Source organism: Gymnodraco acuticeps, unplaced genomic scaffold, assembly GCF_902827175.1.
Source record: "Gymnodraco acuticeps unplaced genomic scaffold, fGymAcu1.1, whole genome shotgun sequence".
Classification (NCBI taxonomy): Eukaryota; Metazoa; Chordata; class Actinopteri; order Perciformes; family Bathydraconidae; genus Gymnodraco; species Gymnodraco acuticeps.
Window position 1 is genome coordinate 243,224 of NW_022990037.1, and position 27,975 is coordinate 271,198.

Below are 27,975 nucleotides of genomic sequence, written 5' to 3' on the forward strand. Positions count from 1 at the left end.
CTCTGAGAACTTTATCTTTAGAAAGTTATTCTGAATTATGCAGTTGCCTTTCTGGGGTTGCTGGCAGATTGTTTTGGTGTCTGACATGTACAGGATCATCCAAATACTAGCCGAAGGTACAGTGTTGGTACATCAGGGCATTTCTCTGTGGATTTTATTTCTGGTTGTAGGGTTAAAATGTATAAGCCTGCTAACAGGGTTGGCTCCTATTTTTGGAAAACAATGAATGAGTGGAAGAAAGCAGCCTTGAGCATTTTCAGTTCGCACAACTTTCGGATTTACATGTCTGCACAGGAAACTGTACAACAATGCACCATAAAAATCAACAAACCCTGTTAAAAGTGCCTCTGCCCACTCTTGACACTGCCATTGTATAAAGCCCAAGCTTAAATATACCAACACCAATTTCCACAGCATTTCAAGATCAGCCGACTACTTCTCTGAAATAGCTTCAATGTTTTAATAACTCCTATTGACTGGTATGAAATCTGAGACATAAAGTTTTAGAGAAAAACCCCACAGACGCATTCAAACGGCAATTAGACAGACTTGTTGGTGGTCAATGATTTCTAACAGCAGCAGCTGCCTCACATTGAGCGCTGTAGGGTGATTACGCTGCTACTCAGCCTGGCCTCAATCAGGAAGTGGATTTAAAATGAACCACCCAGGTCGCAAGAGATAACCGCATGCACATGGACAATCAAACTACTCCAAATCTGAATAACAAAATAAAGTTCTGTAAATCGTCTGAGGATTACATTTCTATCTAAGGCTGGGTAGTACATTTAGAAATAGAGTTCAGAGCTAAAGTTAGGTCTTTAATGGTTGACATTAGTCTAAATAATGATGTTTATTTCAAGGTCAATGCTAAGTAAAGGACAAAAGTCCATATCAGTCATTGTGAGTGCATAGATTTTTGCTCAATATGATTTATTCTGCATTTGTATAATGTCAAAAAGAGAAAAAACTAAATAAATTTTTTTTTTTTTTAAACAAGGAATAATAACTTTCAAGGCTTTAATAGTCATGTCTGCCTTTTGACCCAATTGTATTTATCTTCAAAAGGCTTTTTATATATTCCAATATAATGTGGCTTTAAATGAAAGACACCGTTTTCTGAAGGTAGTGACAACAATCTTCACCTTCTTTTTTAATTCTTAGTTGATTGAAATTACTGACACATCACAGAGCCCCAAAAAGTCAAGGTATGTCTTCCCTTATGTGATGCCGGGCCCTACAGCGGGGCCCTTGCACTCCGCGGGGGGTCTTAACCCCACTGCGCTGAGCTCAGGAACCTGCTGGGCTCACTTCACCTCCTTTGCTTTCCCCTGACACCTGTGAGCAGAGGAGACATATAGAGGGAGACAGAGATAGATAGTGAGAAGGAAAAAAGACTCCTGTCTCCTTCCCACCTCCATTTTCCCTGCTCCTGTGGATATCTGTCTCCCGTCTGCCCTTCACATCCTGCACTCCCTCGCCCCCCCTTCTCATGCTAAATTGTTTATTTGCTGGCATTCTCTTCTTGTGTCTGTTTTTTTTATCTATCTCTCTCTTCCTCCTTCTCATTTTCCCTGCAATGAGGTCAAGAGGTAGAGTAGAGGAGGCATCGAGAGAAGGTCGGGTGGTTAGGATGAGAGGGAATGAAAAACAGTAGCAAGATAACTGAAACAGATAGATGGTCTTTTCCTCTGCTGAGGGTGTCCTTAACCTTGATGTAGCCCTCTCTGGGCCGTGCGAGCCCACTGCCTTGACCTCAAGGTTGTTCAGCCGTGTGTGTGAATATATATTTCATGGAGCTTCAATCCTCTTGGAACTGCTCTCACTCAGTAATTACGATAACCTCTCATCCCTGTCTTACTTGAAAGTATGTATGTGAATACATGACTGTGGGATGTAGAGAATATTCTACAGGGAACACAGGAAATGAGGTCACCTGCTCAGGTATTGACTGACCCTGAAACCTCATTTAAATCGTTTATTTGGCAGGGACAATGCACAGTAATGAACACTTAAAACATTAAAATGTATCAAGCGTAACAGTGCCAGATTTAGCTTCGAGCTAATTTCCATCCGCAGTCCCTCACATAAAACATTTAAGAAAATTACATTTTAGAAACATAGCAAAAACAAAATACATGATATGCAAAAAGTGCAAAAGAGCAAGAGCAGCATACACAAGTATTTATGACATGGTAATACAATATAGCAGCAACGACACATAAAGTTCAAGAGAAGATACAAGAGCTACCTAAAGAGCAAGAGGAGATACCCCTTTATTAAACTGCATTTAGCGGTGATTGCACAGGAGTTTGTCTCTCAATCATTCTTTGAGTTGACCTTTGAAGCTATTGAGAGTGGGACAATCCCGTAACTCAGTTGGGAGGCTATTCCACAAGGAGCTGCCTTTAATGGAGAGGACATGTTGTCCAAAAGTGGTCCGTCTACGGTGGACCTCACAGTCTCTTCTGGTTTCTGACCTAGTGCAGCGTCCAGTGTGTTTTTGTGGATGAATTCCCCTGAGGGAGGGGGGCCAGTCCAAAAACCACATCTTTTTTAAAAGACTTACAATTGTCAAAACTTAAGAAATTGTATTTTTCAAGGATGGTACAGTGGTGGTATGAATTTGGCTTTCCGTCAAAAACCTTGATAGTTTTCTTGTACAGCTGTTCTATTGGTTTCAGGCAACAAGTCCTCCAACTCATACGACCAAATAGGTAGATTGTTCAAGCCCTTATTACGACCAAATAGGTTGATTGTTCAAGCACTTATTACGAGCTATAATCACGTTTTAAAGTGTTCGACCTCTAGTGCTCCCGTTGATTGCAAACGCTCCGGAGGGTCGTATATTCACAAATAACCCTCTCTGGAAAATCCTAAATTGTAGAATAGTTTGGCCATTAAAATGCTTTTTTTATTAGATTTTCTAGCGAGAAGTGTATATTGTACTTTTAGAATCCATGTCCAGTGGATGTGTAGGATTTATAGTTTGATAGATATTACGAAGATGATTTGAGGTCTTGCCAGGAGAACGTGTAACGGCAACGTCCATGTAAAGTTAGCGTCAACCCTCACGGGGTGGAAACAGTATTTCCGGTCTCGAAGTTTTCATAATAAAACCGTATTCCCCTCACTGTCAAATGATTTTAAAGCTATATCGGCAGTACTCATCCACTAAAAAACATCAGTTTATCCGATTCTGAGAGACACATTTATTTTTTCAGAGGTTTTGATAGGCTAAAACATCGAACTACCCATAATCCTGGATGTTTTAGCCGCAATGCATGTTGGGATATGGTGTTTATGCGATGTGAAATCCGAAAACATTTCGAGTGTGCTTGCTTCTCTATTTGAAAGTCATTACATAACGGCATTGTAATACACGGTTCGGCTGCATTAAATATTACACATCTGCCGTAGTTCTTTAGCCCTAACCCTGATTAGAAGACTTCTAGACAAACTGGAAGAACTGCTGCCGAAACTGATACGTGACGTGGATCATAAATATATCAGCAATTACACAACATCTTCAATTTCTTTTCACACAATATGTCTCCTTGCAGTATCAACACTAATTCGGCTGACTTTTATACTGTAGTGATCTCTACAATAAAACAGCTAGTGGAGGACGTCCAAAGATATTAATAGAAGGATGTGCAAAACAGACAAACTAATAAGGCTTTATTTAAACATTAAAGAATACTTTAAGTTAAGGTCTTCTTTTGAATAAGAAAAAAACTTTGGGGGTATTAACAGATAAATATTAAGTCTGACAAAGTACTTAACGTCTAATATATTGCATAGTTTATTTTGTCACTTGACAATCACCTTCCCTGAATTTTACTCAGGTTTGACTTAAGTCTGATTTAAGGGTTGTTTATATTTTACATCATTAATCAGAATCTGCAAAGTAACTAAAATAAATATAGTTGAGTACAAACACCAGGTTAACCTCTGAATTGTAGTGGAGTAGACCCGTTCGAGTCCAGTTTTGGATAGTCTGCCGTGGTTTCATTCCATTTCAAAGGGCCCAGCAAAATGTGAGCGCGGAGCGTGTGGACATTTTAAGTGTGTGTGCGCGTGCAAAGTGCGCCCCGCCATTGTGTTTCTATGTGTCTGCCAGCACAAGAAAGACACATACATCATTAAAGGCTTCAAATGTATTCAGTATTGTATGAACATTTTATAATTGGTGGTTGGACATCACATCCTCTAGGCAGGGGCGGATCTAGACAAATATTCATGGGGTGGCAGGAGATTTTGAGGGGTGGCATCCCCTGACAGAAGTATATGCTGATTTAAATCGCAATCATATCAATCAATTAGGGGTGTAACGGTACACGTACCCGTACTGAAATTATTCGGTACGGGCCCTTCGGTTCGGTACACGTGTGTACCGAACAAATATAGCGTTAAACGTAAAAAATTGAGAACATGAACAACTTTCTGGAAGTAATCTATATCATAGAGCGACCAAGTCATTTCATTGGACGAGAGGCATACTATGAGAGCTGGTCACAGGGATGCGTTCAAATGTAGTCAGTAATTTGAGGAAATGGCGAACACAGATAAAGTTGAGCTGAAAATCCTCCAGCATCATTGAAGTCTCCGGTTTGGGAACATTTTGATTTCGCAGTTACGTACAAGGATGAAGGACAAAGACAGGTGGACCGAACCAAAGCTGTTTGTCGGCATTGTTCAACTAACATTGGTTACGCGGCTGGCAATACATCACACTCATTTGAAAAGGCATCACCCGAATGTGAATATCACCGGTACCAAAAAAAAAAAGACTGAAGTGCAAACCCAACTCCCACTAGCATTTAAGCCTCCACCACTCGCAAAGAGTTCAGACCGAGCCAAAGCTATTACAAACGCCAAATATCCTTATATTGCCATGTTAGCAAAGCGCTACCTGGCTGTATCTGCTGCCACTGTCCCTAGAGAGGGTGTTCTCCACAGCAGGAGACATTGTTAGTGCCAGCTGATCTGCCATTTCAGCAAGCAATGTGGACAAGTTCATCTTTCTTTAAACAACATGAAAATACAATGACAAGCAAGTCCTAATGTCAAGCTGGCTGCTTAGGTACTAGTACAGTTCAAATACAGATTATTTCAGTTCATCAAAATGCTGCACCTTAATGTTTATTTTACTATATTTTGTATTTATTTGAATACATTAGTCACAGTTTAATAATAATTGAAAAAAAATATTTAATGTTTTGTGATAATTTGTTCTGCTGTACCGAAAACGTACCGAACCGAACCGTGACCTAAAAACTGAGGTACGCACCGAACCGAAATGTTTGTGAACCGTTACACCCCTACAATCAATGTTAACTTGGAAAGCCACAATATTAATATTTTAACTCAATCACATAGACGTAAGACGTAATTTAATGAATTTTAACTGAACAATAACTGAATGAGTTTGTTTCACTCTTAGACCAGCAGGGGTAAAAAATCGATGCAGACTGCTGCAATAAGTACATTAATTAACTGTCTCATCGATGTTTGTCTGAATGAATATGATACTATTAACAATCATATTATTCCTATCAGCTGTCAATCACTGTTAATAAATAATAATAATAATAATAATAATAGATATTACAATCGGAGAATCGGAGAATCGGAGCAGCGGGAGCGGTACTGCAGTCGCTTTACCGCACCGTTGTGACGAAAAGGGAGCTGAGCCAGAAGGCAAAGCTCTCTGTCTTCCGGGCCATTTTCGTTCCTACCCTCACCTATGGTCATGAAGGATGGGTCATGACCGAAAGAACGAGATCGCGGATACAAGCGGCCGAGATGGGTTTTCTCCGCAGGGTGGCTGGTGTCTCCCTTAGGGATAAGGTGAGAAGTTCGGTCATCAGGGAGGGACTCGGAGTTGAGCCGCTCCTCCTTCGCGTCGAAAGGAGCCAGTTGAGGTGGTTCGGGCACCTAGTTAGGATGCCACCTGGGCGCCTCCCTAGGGAGGTGTTCCAGGCACGTCCAGCTGGGAAGAGACCAAGGGGTAGACCTAGGACCAGGTGGAGGGATTATATCTCTTCGCTGGCCTGGGAGCACCTTGGGATCCCCCAGTCAGAGCTGGTTGATGTCGCCAGGGAAAAGAAAGTTTGGGGCTCTCTGCTGGAACTGCTACCCCCGCGACCCGACCACGGATAAGCGGGAGAAGATGGATGGATGGATGGATAATAATAGATTTAATTTGTTAGCGTTTTTACAGGTGCTCAAAGACGCTTTACAGATATAGTGAAGAACTGTTATGATTCACATATTCATTTATTATTGAATAAACTATATTTAATGATGAATGTTCATCAAGAGATGCTTGCTCACCCTCCTTCAAATTTAAAAACAAGTAATTATATCATTATTGATATACAGTTACAACCTTGACTTTACATCAGAAAGAACAAACATTAAAGAAGTGACTAACTGCATCAGTTAGGGTTAAAAAACGTGTATTCAGCTAAAACATCGCTGCAGTTATTATCCAGTGGAAGGTCCTTACCTACTGGCCTAGTTAAATCAAAGTGGTTACTTTCTGTTGGCTGGGCAGTGTAGTTTTACCAAGCGGCAAACTGTGGGGTAGAGCCGGGAAGCCAATACGGAAGTGCCACACACTGCAGTTCATATATTGGCCGATAGGCGATGGCTGCAGAAAGGAGCAATTTCCATAGGCCCCCATGTTAAAATGCCCAACTTTACAGCAGAAAAAAACATGTTTCTACCCCTGGCTCCATACATTTTATTATCGATATAGTTAGATTCCACCTTCATGATTATGGATCTGTGAGTGAATTGTTTTCTAACGCGACCCTTTTATTTATATTAGGTCTTAAAGTTTGTGCATAAATTAGGGCGTGGTCACATTGAGTGACGGCTCTGTCAAGTGCCTGCCGCTGTTAGCTTCTTGTCTCTCTGCTAGCTGCTCCGTGAAGCTAGCTACAGGGACTCTGCCTGCTCAGCTCATCCAGGAAACACAACTTGTAGCCGGCCGTGGTTGTTTGTTCTTCATGCTTATATATCGGACTATTGTGACTCGCTCTGCGGTTAAAACAGACGGTGCATGAATGCGGTAAGTGAAATTCGAGTGCTTTATTTATGTGTTAATGATTTTAATCGGCTACGTAATGAATGGTAAGTCTTGGGTTAGTTAGTGGCTAGTGGTAGCTACACCCATAAGAAATGTTACCATAGTACCATGGTATATTTACCATGGTACATGTACCATGGTATTTTTGACAGATTGTACCATGGTACATGGTGTGCTATGGAACAAATACCATGGTACATACCATGGTACATATTACTATACAGCAGTGGTTCTCAAAGTGTGGGGCGCGCCCCCCCTGGGGGGCGCAGAGGCATGCCAGGGGGGGCGCGAAAGACCAGGAGGAAAAATGGTTATATAAAAAAAAAAAAAGATAAAAAAAATAAAAAATCATAATTTGAAAAATGATTGATTCGAAAATAATATGATACAGTACAGTACTATTACGTCTGGGTCTCTGTGTGTGTGGAACGAGCCATTTTGTGTGCGCGCGAGAGAGAGAGAGCGCACCGGTACCGGAGATCGTTGTTCTTAGCTTCTGGTGCTAGCGAGCTACGCTAACGGATATAAGGAGTTTTTTCAACAACAAAGTGGAGGAGAGTCCTCTCCTGTCAGACTGAGAGACTCAGTGAACTAAAGGTCTCTTTCATTGTTATCTCAGTGGGTCTCAAACGTTTTGGTCACCATTAATGTAAACAATTATTTCCGAGGCACACATTTATATGATCATTATAGTTATACAAAAATAAGAGAATAAATGAAAAACAGGTATGAAATACTATATGACATTAAAAAAAGAATAAAGTTTAAAAGGGTGATTTGTAAAATATCCATAAAGAAAAAGTAAATCTGTTTACAGTTCCGTTTCATCTGGGTGTTGAGAGGTATCCATAGATCGGTTCATTTTGCTCTCAATGTGTCCACACACCACCTATAAAAATAGCACTTTACCCCTGCTTACACCTATATGCCGTGAGCTGATTATCGAGCCTTCGTTGTAACAATTGCGGGAACACTGTGTATGTGCGTGTGGAGAGTGTTGCAGTAGAAAATTCCACTGTAGCGCCCGGTACATTAATGGGAAACCCTAAATGTTTGAGCACCCTCTATGAAACGTCAAGCTACCCCACAGCACCCCCAAAAGAAGTCTCTGGCGCCGCCACTGAGCCTGACTATGTGTGTTGGGGGGGCCCGACTTTTTTTTTTTCTCCAAAGGGGGGGCCTGACAGAAAAAGTTTGAGAACCACTGCTATACAGTAATGTGCTATGGAACAAATACCATGGTACATACCATGGTACGTACCATGGTACATTACTATATGTGCTATGGAACAAATACCATGGTACATACCATGGTACGTACCATGGTACATTACTATATGTGCTATGGAACAAATACCATGGTACATACCATGGTACGTACCATGGTACATTACTATATGTGCTTTGGAACAAATACCATGGTACGTACCATGGTACATTACTATATGTGCTATGGAACAAATACCATGGTACTATAAAATATACCATGGTACTATCTGTCAAAAAATACTGTGGTACATGTACCGTGGTAAATATACCATGGTACTATGGTACGAGTACTATGGTAACATAGCTGTTGGAGGGCTTGATATCCCACTACCCCTGGCACCATAACAATTACCCAGTTTGCCACTCACGATGAGCTCAATTGTGCAGAGTTATGTTTAGTTCAATTTGTAGCAAAAGTACCAGATCTTTATGGACCTGAACATTGTTCATATAACTGCCATATGTTGACACATCTTACCCAGAGTGCCAGGGACTGGGGTCTTTTATGGGCCAATTCAGCATTTGTGTTTGAAGACATGAATGGAAAACTCTTGCAGTTGTGCTCTGGCACGCAATCAGTTTCATCACAGATTTTTAAGAATTTTTTTTCATATCAGAAAGTTGTAAGAAAGGGAAATGCTTTACTCCAGGATTCAAGCAGAGAAATGCAAGATGTATTCTTTTCCCTGACCAGTAGTAACATTGTTACGAAGTCAGCAAACTGCATAAGAGAACATTTAGTCACTTTAGGATGTGGCTCTCACAGACTGTTAAATGTGAGAGAGATTGCTGCACTGCAAAACAGTGGTACACCCACAAGGTACCAACATCTTAATAGTGTAACTGGATATAAGCGTTGTGTGTATAAAAACATTTTAGTCACCACCAGAGACTACAGTATGCATTTCAAAATAAATAATTCAGTAATAGAAACCTCAAATTGCTTTGGTATGGTAGAGTCCTTGGTTGTTGTACCAAAACCCTGTAACTGTGAAAGAGGTGCAAACTGTTGTTGCAGAGAACTTCTTGTTTTCTACAAGCCATTGCAGCAGGAGCACATACAGCCAGCTATCTATGATGCAGAGATCCATACAAACATTGCAAAATTTCTTGTAAAAGTAAAGATCTCCAATGAATTGTGTGAATTGACATGTGAGGACATCATAGCTAAATGTATTGCAATTGAACATGGGGGTAAGCTATATGTGATGAAAATGCCTGTGTTTGAGACAAGTTAAATGTTGAGGGCTAGCACAAACTGTTGAGACTCAATTTGTCTGCACATAATATGATGATTTAAATGTGTTTTTATTTATGCTATTATTATTTTTTTATAACTCACTGTTTGACCATTAACTGTATTTTGTAATGCATGTGTGTTTGTGTCTGTGACTGGGTAAATCTGTATGGATATTTCTAAATATGTGAGTAAAACGCCACATTGAAGCGCTGTATGAACTCAGTTGTCTCATTCAATAACAACATTGAGAACATCTTTATCTAAAGTGTAATTCTTTGGCTATTTTGTGTGAAGATGTGTTGAAAAAGAAGATGAAAAGATATGTTACCTAAAGGGAAACCAACTAAAACCAGCAATGAAAAATACTAAACAAGGTATAAGACTTGCATTCACATTTTTTTTTTTAAATGCATACAATGGGACTTGAGTGATTATCATGATACATACCATAGTAATGTCTGTAGTACCATTTGAATACTCTATGGTATACCATGGTACGTACTATGGTACACTATGGTAAAATCTGAGGTACCATGGTATACCATGGTACGTACTATGGTACACTATGGTAAAGTCTGAGGTACCATAGTGTACCATAGTACGTACCATGGTATACCATGGTACGTACTATGGTACACTATGGTAAAATCTGAGGTACCATGGTATACCATGGTACGTACTATGGTACACTATGGTAAAATCTGAGGTACCATGGTATACCATGGTACGTACTATGGTACACTATGGTAACATTTCTTATGGGCATCGGTGCTAACGATTGTAATCGTAGCCTCCAAGTTAAAATCATAGACTGTATATATAAAGGTTACAATGAAATAGACAAGTGTTAAGTGGGATAATACTGTTGAACAAACGGCTTCTGTTTGAGATTGATAAAATAAGGTTACATCCTTGTAACTTAGAGATATTTTATTATGTAGGTAGAACTGTATGCATCTAAGGTTAATTTAAATTGGCTATGCTCAAGTATGTAGACAAGCTAATGTCGAAGTAGTGTATGTGAAATCAACCTCACAATAAGATGTGTGTATATTACAATTATTAATGTCATATTTCAAGATGATTACTTAGATATTACAATATGGTTGGTTGAGCTGGAGTTCATTATTGAGCTTACACGTTAACGTCACAGTCATCTGAAGAACGAACTCAAACCTTGTTGTTTTTATTAATTGCATTACCAAATGGGTATCAAATAAACAGTAAGCATTGGTAACACAACTTCCAAAGTTACAGTAAAATAAAAAGGCCCCTGACTCGGACAATACACAATCCAACATGTTTAACAGAAGAGAATCAGTTATATTGTTTGTACACATGGTACTTTACATATATATATATATATATCTGTTTGTTTAAGGTGTCCAGGTGATGCAGACAGGCTGGACCAGAGAGTGAGACAGAGAACTGGACTCCTCACAGCAGTGAACTTCAGCTCAGGTACAAAGACTCTTTTTTCATACTGTACAAAGAATCAAGAAAGATATTGGTTTAAATGAATGAAGTATTGACTTGAATACACTGATATACATTCCATTAAACAATACTAAATACTAGATCACCTACACATCAGTTAAGTTGAGGGTTTTTTCCATGCAAAAAGTTACATTTAGATGATAACAAGCAATATGACTTTGTCAGCTTTCTAATTTAATGTATTGAAGGCAAAGATATTTAACACATAGTGAGAACTGCTACTATTTATCTCTCAATATTGTCTGTAAAAAACGTGGTAAAAGTTATTCTTTCAGTGAGACAACAGAGCAAGCTTCTACAGTTGCACTACGTTTTGTAACAGTTCAATATTATTTTGATAATAACATATATTTCAATGTTGATGAACTTCATACTGTTCATTCATAATCTGATTGTCTTTGTAGCTCACTGTTAAAATAAAATAAAAACATTACAATTACAAAATAATTATATCTACAGCCCCTAAACACACAAACACACCGCTTTCATAAATAACACACTTGTTCTGCAATAATATGTTTTATGTTTCCTGTCATTTTTGTTAGGAAAGGACATGCCTGAAAGACAGGACATTTTCTCCTTCTCTGAGGGTCAAGAAGAACATCCAAGAGGAACATTAAAAGCTGATGTTATGAGATTTTAAGACCAGTACAGGACATTCACTAAGAAACTACTTTTATTGTAAAAACAGTCAGCTGATCGAATGCAGCTATTTCCACATCTACACTCCATCAGCTGATTATTTCTATTTGCCTCACTTTATTAGCTTCACAACATGTACTGTACCTTGTTTTGCAACGTCACAAATAAATGGGGCCAATCTTCAGTCAGATGTGAATGTGTAATCTAACATTTTCAGTAAGAATAATGGACAAAAGGAGTGCAAATACAAATACAATTTATTGAAATGTGAACCAAAAGTTAATCAAATGTTTTAAATAAAAAGCACATATGGACAGAAGGTGTAAACCTATTAAATGTATTAAACAAATTTAGTCAAATAAAGTGACCGACTAGGCCTGTGCAGTTGGTATCAGCTTTGCCCAGCATGGGCTCCTTCATCAGCCCTGGTCCTCCTCGCAGAGGAAAGACCCTCAGTCCTCTCCAAACCAACAGACTGGATGTCCATCACACGGAGGTTTCTCCCTGAAGTCTCTGCAGCTCTCTGGACACCACGCTGTCTCAATCCGTCCACACTGAATATGAGAGGGGGAAAATGAAAATAATAAATGCTTTAGACAATAAGAAACATAAAGTTGACTGTTGAGTTGCTCAGTTTTTTTAGATTGTCAATACTATTACTGTATAACTAATATCTCAGGTTAAGAGGCACATTCAAATAAAGATTGGTCTTTAAATACATTTTGTCTTTTGAATTGTTTGTCTAAAGTCAAGGATCTAGAACTGGTACTTAGTTTTAATGATACTGTCTGGTTATTATGCTGTTTGGAGGAGGCCTCACAGGTAAGAGCACTAACTAGCTACCATCACATGTACCTTAGCTTGACTTAAATGTATTAAACGTATAGTTAAGTGATATCAAAATATAAATAACTAATGTCATGCAAACATATTAATATTTGCTTGATTCCAGTGTTGAATTTAGCACAATTGCATACAAACGTTAAGGGGTTTTAAGATTCTGAAGTATTATGCTAAAAACTCAATAACTTAGATTATTATTTATAGTTTTGCTGAATAGTTTCATGTCCGCTTACCTTAGAAACGTAAAATGCGACGGCAGCGTGCAGATGGGGAGCATGTTAGCTTAGCTTGGTAGCTTCAGCTAGCTCTGGAACTTCCAGCTCGGTGGCAGCAGGTCCCGCCTCGGCTCCGCCTCTTTGCCCTTATTTGGAGCAGGCTGGAGAAGGCGGGAGTTGAACTCTGGCGTCACTGTCGGAGATGGGTCTGGCTGCAGACCGCAGCAAGGAGGCGGATCGTATAGGGGCGGATCGTATAGGGGCGTTTCCTAACTTTTTTTATCCAATAGAATGACACTCAGCAGAAATACATACTGTAGGTTGCAGTAATGCAATTTAAGGGATTCCAGCTGCTTTTATAAATCCTCGCAGAAGAAGTCATTCGTTCTTTCACGATGACCGAACAACAAGTTGAAACAGCGGTAATAGTATTTTCCAGAGATGCATGTTTATATTTATTGTAATGTCATTTTTCTTAACACACAATTGTCTCGTTATCAAAGTACAACATTGACTGTCCAACCTCGTTAAGCGTTAATAAAGTAAATAATAGTTGTATGTGGTAAAAATGTTTGTGGTATTAAATGCTAACTTAGCATGATGCTATAAACACGTTGGCCTATAGTCTTGTTTGCAACCAGGCCTACTCTACTGTTGTAATAACGTTAAGCTTAGATAGGTCAATAGATTATCAGGCTCGGTAACAATACTAATTTGTGTTACCAAAGCTGATCATCTAATTGACCTAAGGTTAGCGTATATGCTGTGATGCTAACCAGCACTTAGCATGATGCTAGTGTACTGTTGTATTATCTTGGAAATATAAGTAGGCCTGCCCTACATACTGTAACTTAATCAAATAATATGGTATGGATTCGGATAGACAACATGGCTAGCTTGGTTGGTTGAATTGAGTAATAAGATGTGCGGTACTGATTAAGGTTGTAACTGTAACAGTTTGTAACTACTAGTTGTAATGAACCAGACGAGAGACGGACACATCCTTTTTTCAGTAAATGTCGGCTGCTAATCAATATGTAAAAATAACACTTCGGATGTGTCTTCTATAATTATGTAACATTAGTTATGGCATCATCAGAAAAGATAAGCTGGCAGGATTCTGCAGCATTGACTGTTTCTATGATGCTGGAGGCACCTTCCAAGAATAAAATGTTTGTTTAATAAAGACTTTCCTCTTTGTATGTACTGTATATATTTTTATTTTTTTATTAATCTTACCACCAGACACAACATGAACAAATGAATGATACACATCAGGACAGTAACTTAAACTTCAGTATTTTAGGTGTACAGAAACCTCTACTCATGTTGTTAAATGATATACAGCAATATCTTCCATAAAACGTAGTTGATTGATTTGAATAATAATTACTACCACTGCACAGTGAAAAATGATATGCCTACAATTGATGAATTTGTCTTCTCTGTGGGTTGTATACTCTTCATTCTTTATGCAAATTAATTATAATTATTATTTTTCAAAGTTCGTTTATGATTCATTCAAAGCATTAAAATAAATGAGAAACAGAGAGCGTCCTATACCTTTAAGAAATACGTGGGGGCGGGGTTCATAACCCTTTAGGAAACGCCCCTATACGATCCGCCCCTATACGATCCTCCTCCTTGCTGCGGTCTGCAGCCAGACTCTATTGCACTGTCGAGCCGTTAGTGGCAGACTCCGCCTACTAAGGGCTTCACGGCAACTCTGCAGAATCCTATGGGTGACGTCACGGACCCTACGTCCATTTATATATACAGTCTATGAGTTTTACACACCGTCTTATTTTACTTTCTCAGGACTTAAAACTGTTTTTTGGGGGCAGACCCCCACAAAGAAAAAAAAAATATACACGCATACAAGGTCATCATCTTAACAGTTTGTTATGCTCATCGAGTCATCCGTGAGCAGAGCATCAAGTTGGCATGTCTATTACAGCTGAATGCGGCGATTACTATTTTGTTCAGCAAAACGCCTCACAAATGTATTAAGATCAACAGCTGGAGTGCGTTTTGATTCAATGCTGAGTACAGCCAAACTTGACATTCTCTTCTCTGTCATTGTAGACCGCAACTACCTCATTCCTTCAGTGCTTGGGTCCGAAAGGCTTCTCGTTTTGCGCCGTCCCCCCGTTCAAGTGAATCCGCCACCATATTTCGCCGCCATATTTCCACTCTCGCGCCAGGACCGGGGGAGGGGTTACATGACGTGCATATTGTGCTGCATTCACTTGCACTCGGACATTAGAGACTTTCTCTCATAAATGTCCGATGAGCCACAACTTTTCTTTCAAAACAAAGATGCCAACTGGGGTGGCAAGGCTATTGTTTAGGGTGGCAGTTGCCACCCCATGCCACCCCGGTAGATCTGCCCCTGCCTCTAGGAGGGTCCGGGGGTATGCCCCCCCGGGAAGATTATTTTTTATATTTTAATATAAAATGCTTCAATCTGGTGCACTTTGAGCACACAATGACTAGAGACTAGATCTAACTCTAAACACCCATATGAAAAAGATCGTTTTACATTTTAATAATCAAATAATTTAACATACCAATAACCTACCATAGCCAATAACACATAGGCCTATGTGACCTGCTCCATCGAAAGCAGTCGCATTGACCCGAAGACACATTTTGAGTTGTACACACTGTTGGAAAGAGGAGATTCCTAGCTTTCTAATGATATCAGGATTGTTTTTTTACTCCAAATATTAAGCGAAATATGTCACATTATATAATGACTGTCACCGAGTCATCATTTTGAGAAAAAGGCCTTCAAAGTTTCCTCTTCTCTGGAATCCATCGATCTGATTGATTACTAGCGGAGCAAATGATCAAAGTAGTACGGAGGGAAGATATTTTCGTTTGGATTACTGGTCTGGGGGAAGCTCGCGAGTATGTGTGTGTGTATACGTGTGTGTGTATGTGTGTATTTTTGCGTTTGTGTGTATTGTGTTTGTTTCCCGGGGAAAACACTCAGGAGAAACACCGGCTGTTGTTGTGCCTGCTGTGACGTCAAGTTACTCTGTTCTCCGTTTGTAATCATGCCGTTAGAAGCTTCAAAGTTGTATTTATCATCTGAATTTGCCGAAACAAGTTTATTATTCTGAAAGCCAAGACTTTGTTTAATTGAAATCAGATGAAAACAAACTGTAACGGACCCTGCCGTGTTATCTATGATTACTATACGCCTTACATTCATAATTTCAGCCGGAGGGAGGGGGGGCGGCGCTGTGGAATAGCAGAGTGGTGAGGAAGAGCTGTCATCTTCCCTTTACAAGCTTCAAACATGTATTTATCGTGTGATTTTGAAAATAAAAGTTTCATATTCTGAAAGCCAAGACTTTGTTTATTTCAAATCAAACAAAACACCCGAACCCCGGAAAACTATTTTTTTACGCAAATCCACGTTTATTTTTTTATTTATTATGAAAGTGAAAAAGTTTTCTAAGAATACAAAGAGTCTGTGAACTGTGATTGGCTGAAGGGAGCATGGGTCCTCTGCAGAGGTCAAAGGTAATCGGGGGACAGTGACCCCCTCCAGGACCACTGACATCAGCTGCAAACAGACAAACAGAAAACTCTGATTAGTTTTTTCTAAACATCAATAAGGGTTAAAAAGTATGATAATAATTACCTTGATGATGTCACTGACTGGAATAATAATAATTCATTATAATTATTTTGTGGTTTAAAATGTGTCTGTCTGCCAGCGCCGTCTAGAGGCCGCACACTTCATCACAATAATCTAAAGAGTCTAACATTTATTTAAAGAAATCACAAGATCTTCTCAGAAATCTTGAGTCAAAGAAAAAGTAAGGAGCTTTTTTTTTAAAACAACATTAATGGTGTTTTTTGTAATTATGTTCAATACAAAAAAACTGTTTATGTCCTCTTTTCTCGAGCTGAGAGACTCTAAATTACAATAATTATTCATTCAAATATGAATTCAACATCTCTGGTGTTTTCTTTTCCAAATGCAAAATGTTTTGTAACAACACTAAAATCGGATATTATAATAATAGTTTTTCAAGAACATCGCAAAACACTAAGCAGTGCCACTTGAAAATATAAAACTAATTTGATATAATAATGATATATACATAGTACAGTATATACTTTATATATATATATATACACATATACACACCGGTGCATCTCAATAAATTAGATAATCGTGGAAAAGTACATTTATTTCAGTAATTTCATTTAAAAGGTGGAACTCATATATATGTAACTTATTTTATTTTTGTTGTTCATTTACATCACTTTCATCTGGCAATTTTTTAGTTTAATATCAGGTGTCAAAAGAGCATGGCACCTGGCAGTAATGAATGTGCCAAATGTCTCCACTTTGTTCCACTGCCCCAGTGACTTGAATATCTTGGGTTCTGCCAAGGGGTTTACTTCCTTAGTTTTTCTCTCATATATCATTTGTCCTGCCTTGTTTCTTGATCCATATATGTTTTTGTTATGCTCTATACATAAAATGACTTGACTTGATCCGATTTAGTGATGATGGCACAGTTGGCATCCTGCCTGAGAGCACTCTATTTTTCTGGGGGTCTTAAAGAATAGCTCTAAGGCTCTCCTAAAGGGAAAGTCTCTGGTTGGGGGGCCATTGATGCTCAATCGCATTCAGGTGGCAAGGTGTTCCCCCTGCAAGCGATTTCTCAAGTCAGTCTTCACCTGTAAATACAAACATAATAATCAACAGACAAGTGGATGTGGAGCCCATGGGGTTGAGATTTGAATAAAGTCAAATAATGATATCACTTGTTCAAGTATCCTACCCGGTTCAATGTTGAGAAATCCCTCTCACAGTTTACACTGGAAACTGGGATGGTCAGGCCAATGACAGCCAGCTTGCTCAGAGATGGGTAAAGCAGCCCCCATTCACCCACCTCTGATGCCAGTTCCTGCATTACCTGCTGCTGATCCAAGTCCTGAGACACATGAAACACAACATGAACATCAATCCAGGCTATAGAACTCCTGAAAAGGAATGTTACTGTAATTCATTATGATACCTTGAATGGCCCAACTATCAGCTGCTGTTTAAAAGAGGACCATTCCTGCAGCACCTCATTACAGTCAGCCTGTAGAAATTTGCCAGCAAGGAGCTGCAAATTGGCTCATCTCCAGTTGCTGCCTGAGGGCTCAGCACATGGAAGGCCCCTAAAAGGTCCAGATTCTGGAACCTCCTCTCCAGGCTCTCCAGCAGGCCATCGAAATATGGATCCATCACCTAACCATAACAGCAACAGATTATTAAACTGAAACTTGTGTCCATATTCAAACCACTTAATAGGCATCTAGTATTAACAGGATACTCCCTCTTAAGCACCTTTTGTATTATTGTTTGCTATGATTGCACTTTGACTTTAGCTCTAGATTATGCTCTTAGTCGCTTGTTTAGAAAGGAGATATACTTGTGAGTTCTGGTGAGTAGAAGCGTCTGCTCAATGCTAAATCTAAAACAAACATACCTGGCTCCTGAACCGGCCCCCAGAGCTCTTCCCTGGTCAGTCCCTTTCTTGTCCCTCTCTTGTTCCTCTCCTCCTCATGGACAATACTGTAAGCCCCAAGTCCCGCAGGGTTGTCCAGGTCTGTGTGGAGCTTTGAAAGGAAAGACCCTGGTGGCTGATGGTCTCCAGCATCTTTAATTGCTCAGAGGCAGGCCATTGTCACAGGGACCTAATAACAAAGAGAGAGTAGGTGTAAATGCAGCAGCAGCAGATATCTGGTTAGTATGAGCAGTGTATGGAGAGTGGTGTCAAAAATAAAACATTGGAAAGTATACCTGCACTTTCAGAGCAAGGAAGTTGACATTTTCCTTCTGGAACAGCCTTGACAGCCTGCTGATATGTGGCAGCACATCTGCTTGCAGGTAGACCGATGCCACAAAGCGGTAGGTGGCCAGAAAGCCATACAACCCCTTGGCTGATGGGCATTTCTTATGCTCTGTCTCCTCAGCCAAGGCTGCTAGGACAGCGGTCAGGTTCCGCTGTAGGTTGGAAACAGCCATGGCTTGCGAAAGCCAGCGCGTGTCCTTCACTTCCTAAAAATATTTAGAGCCACAAGATGAAAGCATATTAAGTCATATCAGGTGCCTCCAAATATGGAAGATGTTTTTTCCCTTTTAAGTTACCTTCACTTTCAAGTTATCCAGAACCAAGCACTCTGCTGCAGCCTGGAGTACAGCTGTGCGATTCGCACTGTTCCTGAAGTACAGGTGTAGCTGCTGTAGAAGGTCCCTGAAGGAGTTCATGTAAGCCACTCCTGATGAGGCGTCCTTACAGCACAGGGCGAGGCGGTGTGCGGCACATGCAACCGACACCATCCATGGGAAGGTGTCCTGTAGCTGCTTGGCCACTCCATTCACTCTCCCTGTTTCAGGACAAACATGTTTTAGTTTTTAAGCTGCAGTGAATATCAACCTTGTTTTTGTTGTTAGTTCATACCAGTCATGACAGCTGCTCCATCTGTCCCCAGGCCATAAATCCTCTGGGTGGGAATGTTCTTTTTTGTGAGGATCGTTCTTATTGCCTTGACTATGGTGTCAGCTCTGCCATCGCTGACTGTCACCAGGTTCAGAAATTGGCTGTAAAGCAGCCCATTTTTGTCCATGTATCTGATGAACATATTAAACAGTCAGACTGACTCAACAGATGTAGGTTTTTGGGATAAGCCTTATTTGTTTATTACTACCCAATCAGTGGCGGTGGAATATGTTGTTGCCCCGATCAGATTTCATTTCATTTTTATTTGTCCCGCTCATGGTACGCAAAACCAAATGTACAATAATTGCCACAAAACATGACTCTACCATTGAGCGAAAAGGAGCAGGGAGAAGAATACAACCTTATGTGACCTGCCCCTTTCTAAAAAAAACAACAAATAAATACAAATAGATGGTCTGCCCTTCATAATAATAATTTTTTTTTTTCACAGCCAAACATAACAGTATCTTAGGATACTAAGAGAAACACACAAAAAAAACAACTTATTTCCCACTTGACGGTTAACGGAAAGAAACAAAACATCACATGTATAAGGAAAAGAAAAGTGCAACACCCTCATCTGAGTCCTACTGGAGAAGAAGGTGGAAAGCGACACATGATGATAATAACAACAACAACAATAACAATGGCAATGGGACCCGCAAATACAGAGGAGACATCACATCAAATACATCAAAAACATGAAGGACCAGAGAACATAGACTTATTCACGTTCTGCTTCATATAGTCCCATCTTTCTTAATTTATACAACTTCTTTAACTGAAAAATACATATACAATTCTTTAGATCCTTGTGTTGAGAATTCCACAATTGTACACCAACTACCGAAATACACATTTGTTTAAGAGTAGTTCTTGCATATGGATGCTTAAAATTTAATTTCCTTCTGTGGTCTTCCTTGTCTGATCCAAAAACAAACAACTGTTGTAAATATGCTGGTAACATTCTGCTTTTTGCCCTGTGCATTACTGATAATGTCTGCAGCTCAGCTATGTCTTTGAGTTTCAAGAGTCCTGACTTAAAAAACAGTCTGTTGGTGTGTTCTCTTGAGTCAGCTTTATGAATTATTCTTACTGCCCTTTTCTGTAATATTGACAATGGCTTTATGTTGCTCATATACGTGTTGCCCCACACTTCTATACAATAAATGAAAAATGGCAAAATGAGTGAACAGTACAACATCCTCAATGCCTTGTAATCTAGCAAATACTTTGCCTTGTTTAGAACAGAAATATTCCTAGACACTTTGGTTTTAACATGTGCTATGTGTGATTTCCATGTCAGGTTTTCATCCAGCGTCACACCTAAGAATCGAAATTCAGAAACCCTTTCAATAAAAACTCCATCAATGGACAGTGAAATGTTTTCATCTTTTTTTCTATTAGCAAAAACCATAAACTTCGTTTTATTCAAATTTCGGGTTAACTTATTTTCATCAAACCATCTTTTAAGTTTGACCATTTCATGTCCAATACACTTTGCTAAAATGTTTAAGTCATCTCCAGAACAAAATAAATTTGTGTCGTCTGCAAACAACACAAATTGCAATAATGTTGACGTTTCACATATGTCATTGATGTACAAAAGAAAAGTTTAGGCCCTAAAACCGAGCCCTGCGGGACACCACATTCCATGTTCATACACTCCGATGTACTACCAGCAAATTCTACATATTGTTGTCTGTTATCTAAATAACTTTTTAACCAATCTAGAACTACTCCTCTCACTCCGTATCTATGTAATTTCGAAATTAATAGGTAATGGTCTATGGTGTCAAATGCCTTTTTTAAGTCAATAAATACACCTATTGTGTATTTCTTTCTTTCTATAGCTGTTGTAATTTCTTCTGTTATTTTCATTAAAGCTAAAGCTGTAGATCGATTTTTCCTAAATCCATACTGACTCACTCAATAACTCATTTTTTTCAATAAAACTATCACATTTTTGGACAAACAATTTCTCAAGGACCTTTGAAAATTGTGAAAACAAGGACACTGGTCTGTAGTTGGTAAATTGGCTTTTGTCCCCTGTTTTAAAAAGTGGGATAACTTAAGCTATTTTCATGCTATCTGGGAAAATACCTGTCCGAAATGAAAGATTAAAAATGTAGCTTAGCGGTTTAATTATGCAGTCAATAGTCGTTTTCACTATTGTCATGTCGATCCCATCACTATCTGTCGAAGTCTTATTTTTGCATTTGTCTACAATGGATCTAATTTCAATTTCGTTTATCTCTCCCAGAAACATTGACTGCAACACTTTACTTCCCCCAATTCCGCCATCCTCTTTTTGCCCATCGTGTTGTTTTGGAATAGTCTTTGCAAGATTAGGTCCGACATTTACAAAAAAAGAGTTGAATTCAATCCAGACTACGTGAAAGAACAACAAGCTAGCAACCGCCAACCAACTGTGATTGGTTTAAAGAAATAGAGCGTTTCCCAGGTCCCAGGTTCCTAGGTCTGGCTATGCAAGACTATATTAAACATAATAAAGACACGTCATTCAAAATTATTTTAAGTCTTAATTGTTGTCATTCTTGGAATAAAATTATACCTAACGTGAACATCGAGCTGCTTCTTCACAGACACATCTGTTGTTAGGTTTCCCGAGAAGTGACTGGAGATGAGAACCCGCTATGCAAGCACTACAACGGAGACTGTGGTGAAGTGTCAAAAAGGCTTTATTTTGTCCACGACACTGACCAGGAGTTGACGAAGCACACGTAGAGGGAAGACGTAGAGCTGGGCTGCTCTGGAGGGGAGGCTGGACGTGGCAGGCAGAGCGGCTGGAGTATGTGGATCTGGAACAGGAAAAACAAGCAGGATTAGGAAATGATCTCCCTTCACTAGGAGCATCAAAAAAGTCACTAGGAAAACACACTAGTAGGCCTGGACGATAGTTTACCACTGAAGAATAAACGAAGAACTGGCGAAGTCTGAAGATGGGAACCAGGGTTTTAAGCAGGTGCAGGTGAGTAGTGGCAATCAGTGAAATGAGCAGCAGCTGAGGCGGTGAGTTGGCGGGAATCGGAATGTAGGTAACCACGCCCAGCCAGGGAGACAGACACATAGACAAACAGACAAAACAAACACAGACAGGGGAAAAAGAAGGAGGAAGTACTGCAGATCCTCACAGTACCCCCCCCCCCCCTCAACGGGAGCCTCCTGGCGACCACCAGGTTTATCTGGATGAGCCCTGTGAAATGCCCTTATCATCACTGGGTCCAGGACTCGGGAGCGAGGGACCCAGCATCGCTCCTCGAGGCCGTACCCTCCCAGTCCACCAGGTACTGTAAGCCCCTGCCCCGGCGCCTGACGTCGATTAGACGGTGTACCGGGTAGGCAGGATGGTCATCAATGATACGGGGGGGAGGAGGGGGAACGGTTGGAGGGCTCAGATCACTGATGTGAACAGGCTTAATCTGGGAGACATGAAAGGTGGGATGGATTCTCAAAGTTCTGGGAAGCTTCAGCCGGACTGCAGAGGGGTTAATAATCCTTTGAATGGGGAAGGGGCCAATAAAGTGTGGGGACAGCTTCTTGGACTCAGAGAGGAGAGGAATGTTCCTGGAGGATAACCAGACAGACTGACCTGGGACGTAAGGAGGGGCAGCTTGTCTGTGGCGGTTGGCTGACCGTTGGTTCTGAGCAGAAGTCAGGAGGAGAGCAGAGCGAGTGTCTCTCCAGATCTTCTGACAGCGACGAACATGCTGCTGGACCGAGGGGACTGCTAGTTCTCTCTCCTCTTCAGGGAACAGGGGCGGCTGGTACCCTAAAGAAGCCTCAAACGGGGAGAGACCAGTAGCAGAACAGGTTAGGGCATTATGAGAGTACTCAACCCAGGGAAGATGGGTGCTCCAGGTAGAGGGGTTACGGTCAACGATGCAGCGGAGGGCTGATTCCAGGTCCTGGTTGGTTCGCTCAGTTTGACCGTTTGACTGGGGATGATATCCGGATGTTAGACTGACAGAAGCTCCCAGGGATTGACAGAACTCCTTCCACACTCGAGAGGTGAATTGAGGACCGCGGTCCGAGACTATGTCAGAAGGGATCCCATGTAGCCGGAAAACATGTACAGAGAGGAGTTGGGAGGTCTCCAGGGCTGAAGGAAGCTTAGGAAGAGCTACAAAGTGGGCAGACTTAGAGAACCTGTCAACAATGGTGAGAATTGTGGTGTTACCCTGGGAGGGAGGCAGGCCGGTAACAAAGTCCAAGGCAATGTGTGACCAGGGACGACTAGGAATGGGTAGAGGCTGGAGCAATCCTGCAGGTGTCTGGTGGGAGGACTTACTCCTAGCACACGTGGAACAGGAATACACAAACTCCTGAGTGTCCTTGTTGACAGTTGGCCACCAGAAGTGTCTCTTAAGAAAAGAACGTGTGCGGTTTACTCCGGGATGGATGGAGAACCGGGAACTGTGGACCCACTGTAGGACCTTGGAGCGAGCAGCATCGGGAACGAACTGACGGTTCGGAGGGCCGTTACCCGGGTCTGGTTGCTCTCTCAAAGCCTCCTGGATGGTGTTATCAATCTCCCAAGAGAGGGCGCCTACAACACAACTCTTGGGCAGGATTGAAACAGCAGAGGACTCGGGAGAGTCAGGCGAGTACAGTCTGGATAGAGCATCGGGCTTTACATTCCGGGAAGCTGGACGGTATGTGAGGCTAAAGTTGAAACGGCTAAAAAAGAGAGCCCACCTAGCCTGTCGGGAGTTCAGCCGTCTCGCTGACTGGATGTAGGCGAGATTCTTGTGGTCTGTCCAGACCAGGAATGACTGCTTGCTGCCCTCGAGCCAGTGTCTCCACTCCTCTAACGCCAACTTTACTCCCAGAAGCTCCCTGTTTCCAACATCATAATTGCACTCAGCAGGAGAGAGGCGGCGTGAAAAGAAGGCACAAGGATGGAGGATGTTATTTGGACCAGCTGTTTGCGACAAGACAGCACCCACTCCAGTGTCTGACGCATCAACCTCCACAACAAACTGCTTCTCAGGGTCTGGCTGGATGAGGATGGGAGCAGAGGTGAACAGGGACTTGAGTTTGCGAAAAGCCTCATTAGCCTCAGGGGTCCAGAAGAACTTAATGTTGACAGAGGTGAGTCTTGAGAGGGGTGCAGCAACCTTACTGAAGTTCCTGATGAAGCGGCGGTAAAAGTTGGCGAAGCCCAGAAACCTCTGAAGCTCCCTCCTCGTAGTAGGGGTTGGCCACTCCACCACAGCCTTGATCATTCCAGGATCTGCCTCCACTCTGCCTTGCCTGATGATATAGCCCAGGAAGCTGATCCGGTTCTGGTGGAACTCACACTTCTCAGCCTTGACATAGAGCTTGTTCTCCAGCAGTCTCTGAAGCACCAGGCGGACATGGTTCTCGTGTTCCTCCTGGTTCTTGGAGAAAATCAGGATGTCGTCTAAGTACACCAAGACAAAGCGGTTAAGGAAATCACGCAGGACATCGTTGACCAGAGCCTGAAATACTGCTGGAGCGTTAGTGAGACCAAAAGGCATGACAAGGTACTCAAAGTGACCTAAGGGAGTGTTTAAAGCCGTCTTCCATTCATCCCCTTGACGGATACGGATCAGGTGATAGGCGTTCCTGAGGTCTAGCTTGGTAAACAGGGTTGCCTCATGGAGAGGTTCAAAAGCAGAGGTGAGAAGGGGTAATGGGTACTTGTTCTTAACAGTGATGTTGTTTAACCCACGAAAGTCAATGCAAGGTCGCAGTGACTTATCCTTCTTACCAACGAAGAAGAACCCGGCACCCACGGGGGAGGAGGAAGGACGAATAATCCCAGCAGCCACTGAGTTAGTGATATATAGCTCCATAGCCTCCTTCTCCGGATGGGACAGGTTGTAGAGGCGGCTGGTGGGTAGAGGAGCCCCAGGAAACAGATCGATGGAGCAGTCGTAGGGCCGGTGCTCTCTCCTTGCTGAAGACCAATCTCAGGTCGTGGTAGGTCGTAGGGACTCCAGTTAAGTCTACAGAAGCGGCAGAGCAAAAGGCAGAGTTTGGGGAGACAGAGACAGGAGGCACGGCAGAATACAGGCAGTTAGCAAGACAGTTCTGATCCCATTCAATGATCTCTCCCTTAGCCCAATCAATGTGTGGGTTGTGGGTGCGAAGCCACGGATAACCCAATACCAGAGGTGTGGAAGGTGCAGAGATTACCTTTAATTGGATGAGCTCTCTGTGGTTGCCGGAGGTGATCAATGTCAAAGGAACTGACTGTGCTGTCACTGAGGAAATGATTTGCCCATTAAGTGCATAGGCTGTTCGAGGTTCATCTAAAGCAGGGGTTCTTAAAGTGCGGCCAGCGGGCCAATGGCGGCCCTCGGAAATGTTTCTGGCGGCCCGCGATAGTTAATGTGACACGCTGAAATGCATGCGTTATATTTTAATCCTCCATGGTTGTATCTAGTAAGTAATTAGAATGAGTAGCTTTCCAGCGGTATCTCCTGTGAGACTGTAACCAGGGCACAGCAGCCAATATGGCCGCTCAAAGCAGCTTGACTTTACACTGTGTGGGATTGGTGGATTTGTGTGTCCGTCAAGGAAATCTCGGCCGGCAGCCATCATGGTCTGAAATGACCAATGGACATCGAGAAATCACTAAGGGCCTACCCACCAAGTAAAAAACACATAAACCACGTGTCTCCCATCAGTTTACGAGAGAGAGAGACAGATAAAATGCCTAAAAAAAAACTTTACAGTTGCCGACTTCGCTAGAGATTTTTTTCGCTAGCAGCAGTGAAGATAGAGCCTCAGAACCTGAAGTCTTTGACTCTTCTGAAGAAGAAGAATACAAAGACAACAACAAGGATCCATTTGGACATGGGTAAGTGTAAATATGACAGTAATAGTGTACTGGCAATGTGTGGGGAATACCGCGAAAATGAACAATAGGTTTATTGATATATATTTTTTATCGATAGTCATGAACTTTTTATTGGGACAAAATAGACTCTCCATTAGCAAACGTTTACTCTGTGTTAACGTTATTTTGGTGTGTAAAAGTGAGATTACATGTGTAGATGATTAAATTAATCATTTATTCGTCCCACAACGGAGACATTTACAGTGACATGTTTTTGCCATCGATTATTTTATCATACTGTGCTGTACAGATGAGACTTTGTCATAGATATATTTATATGTGTGCCCGTTATTATTTTACCGTCCTGTACAGATAAGACTTTGTAATCAGATGTAGCCTATGTATATGTGTGTCTGTGATTTTATACTGAATGTAAAGTAACTGGAAATACCTGTGTGTGTGAGATCGAGAGAGACTCCTTCTGCAACCTCCCAAACTTTATTTTTATGTGTGCATTGTTATTTGTGCTTGAGCAACATTTTACTTGAACTTTATTTCAATGAAATTAGTTGTAATTATTGTCCTACATTTTAATTTGTTTTACAGAGAGGTTTCACAGCTGTCTAGGCCTAGTGGCCCACAGGTGGCAGCGTTTATCCAGCAGCCAGAACATCCATCTGTGCCTGCCCCCAGGTCAAGATCTACCTTGGCTCAAGGGCCTTCACCAGAGCCATCACCACCAAGGACCAGCAGACCAGCATCACTACAGCTGCCTCCACCTCCATCTGCGGCTGCCACCAGGTCAAGATACACCTCAGCACAAAGGCTCCACCACAGCCATCACCTTCAACCCAGCCAGCAAGGAGGTCTCGTGGAGGTCTCGTATAGCACTTGTACACCCCACCTACACAGCAGCCCATGCACCATCACAGCAGCCAGACCCACTGTCTTGGAAGACAGACAAAGACCTTGACACTGTCTTGACATTTATAATGAATAGTTGGTTGAAAGTTCTGATGTTCAATATTGTAAATAGTGAGATTTTCCAGTTTCTTATATTTATATAAATAGTTGGTTGAAAAAAACATATTTATAATAAATTGTTGGTTGAAAAAAAAAAGGTTCAATGCTCAATTTGTATTTGTACACATCACATGAACCTTGGTATGTAATATGAAGTCATTATTCAGTCCTAATGTATCTCAGTCCCTGCTGTGGTGAAAGTAGAGTGATAAACACCTATTGTACTCAAAATTTGAATTTAAAATATTTCACTGCTTTTGTGATCCTAAGACTTTGGTAACCAAATCTAAAACACCAAAACAATTCGATCACATGAGTACATTTGTCTTTTCACAAGAGTTTTGAAGATTTTCCAAAAATCGGATTTCACATTTTAAGCTACTTCTCTCATCAAACAGTGCTCTAAAGTGAGCAATATGCATATATAGCAAGACCAGAGATTGTCCTGAACATTTTGATATTGAACACATGGGGTGCCATGTTAGAAGAAATACATTTAAAAAGGTGATTTAAGAAAACATCTAAAAATCGAGAAAATACCCGTAGACTCCAGAGGGTTAAGAATGGTAAAACTGCGCCCCCTGGGTTGTCATTCCTAAATTATGAATGACAGCTTGTGGAAAGTTTAATAGACTACTGGTTGCATGGCAACTAGGCATCTCGCGAGTTGCGGTAATTGGTACAATAAATAAAGGATTTGTTTTGGAATTATTTTGTGTTCCGTTTTTTCTTGGGTGGCCCTCAATCCAATATTGGGTACCTAAATTGGCCCTCACTCATCAACACTTTGAGAACCC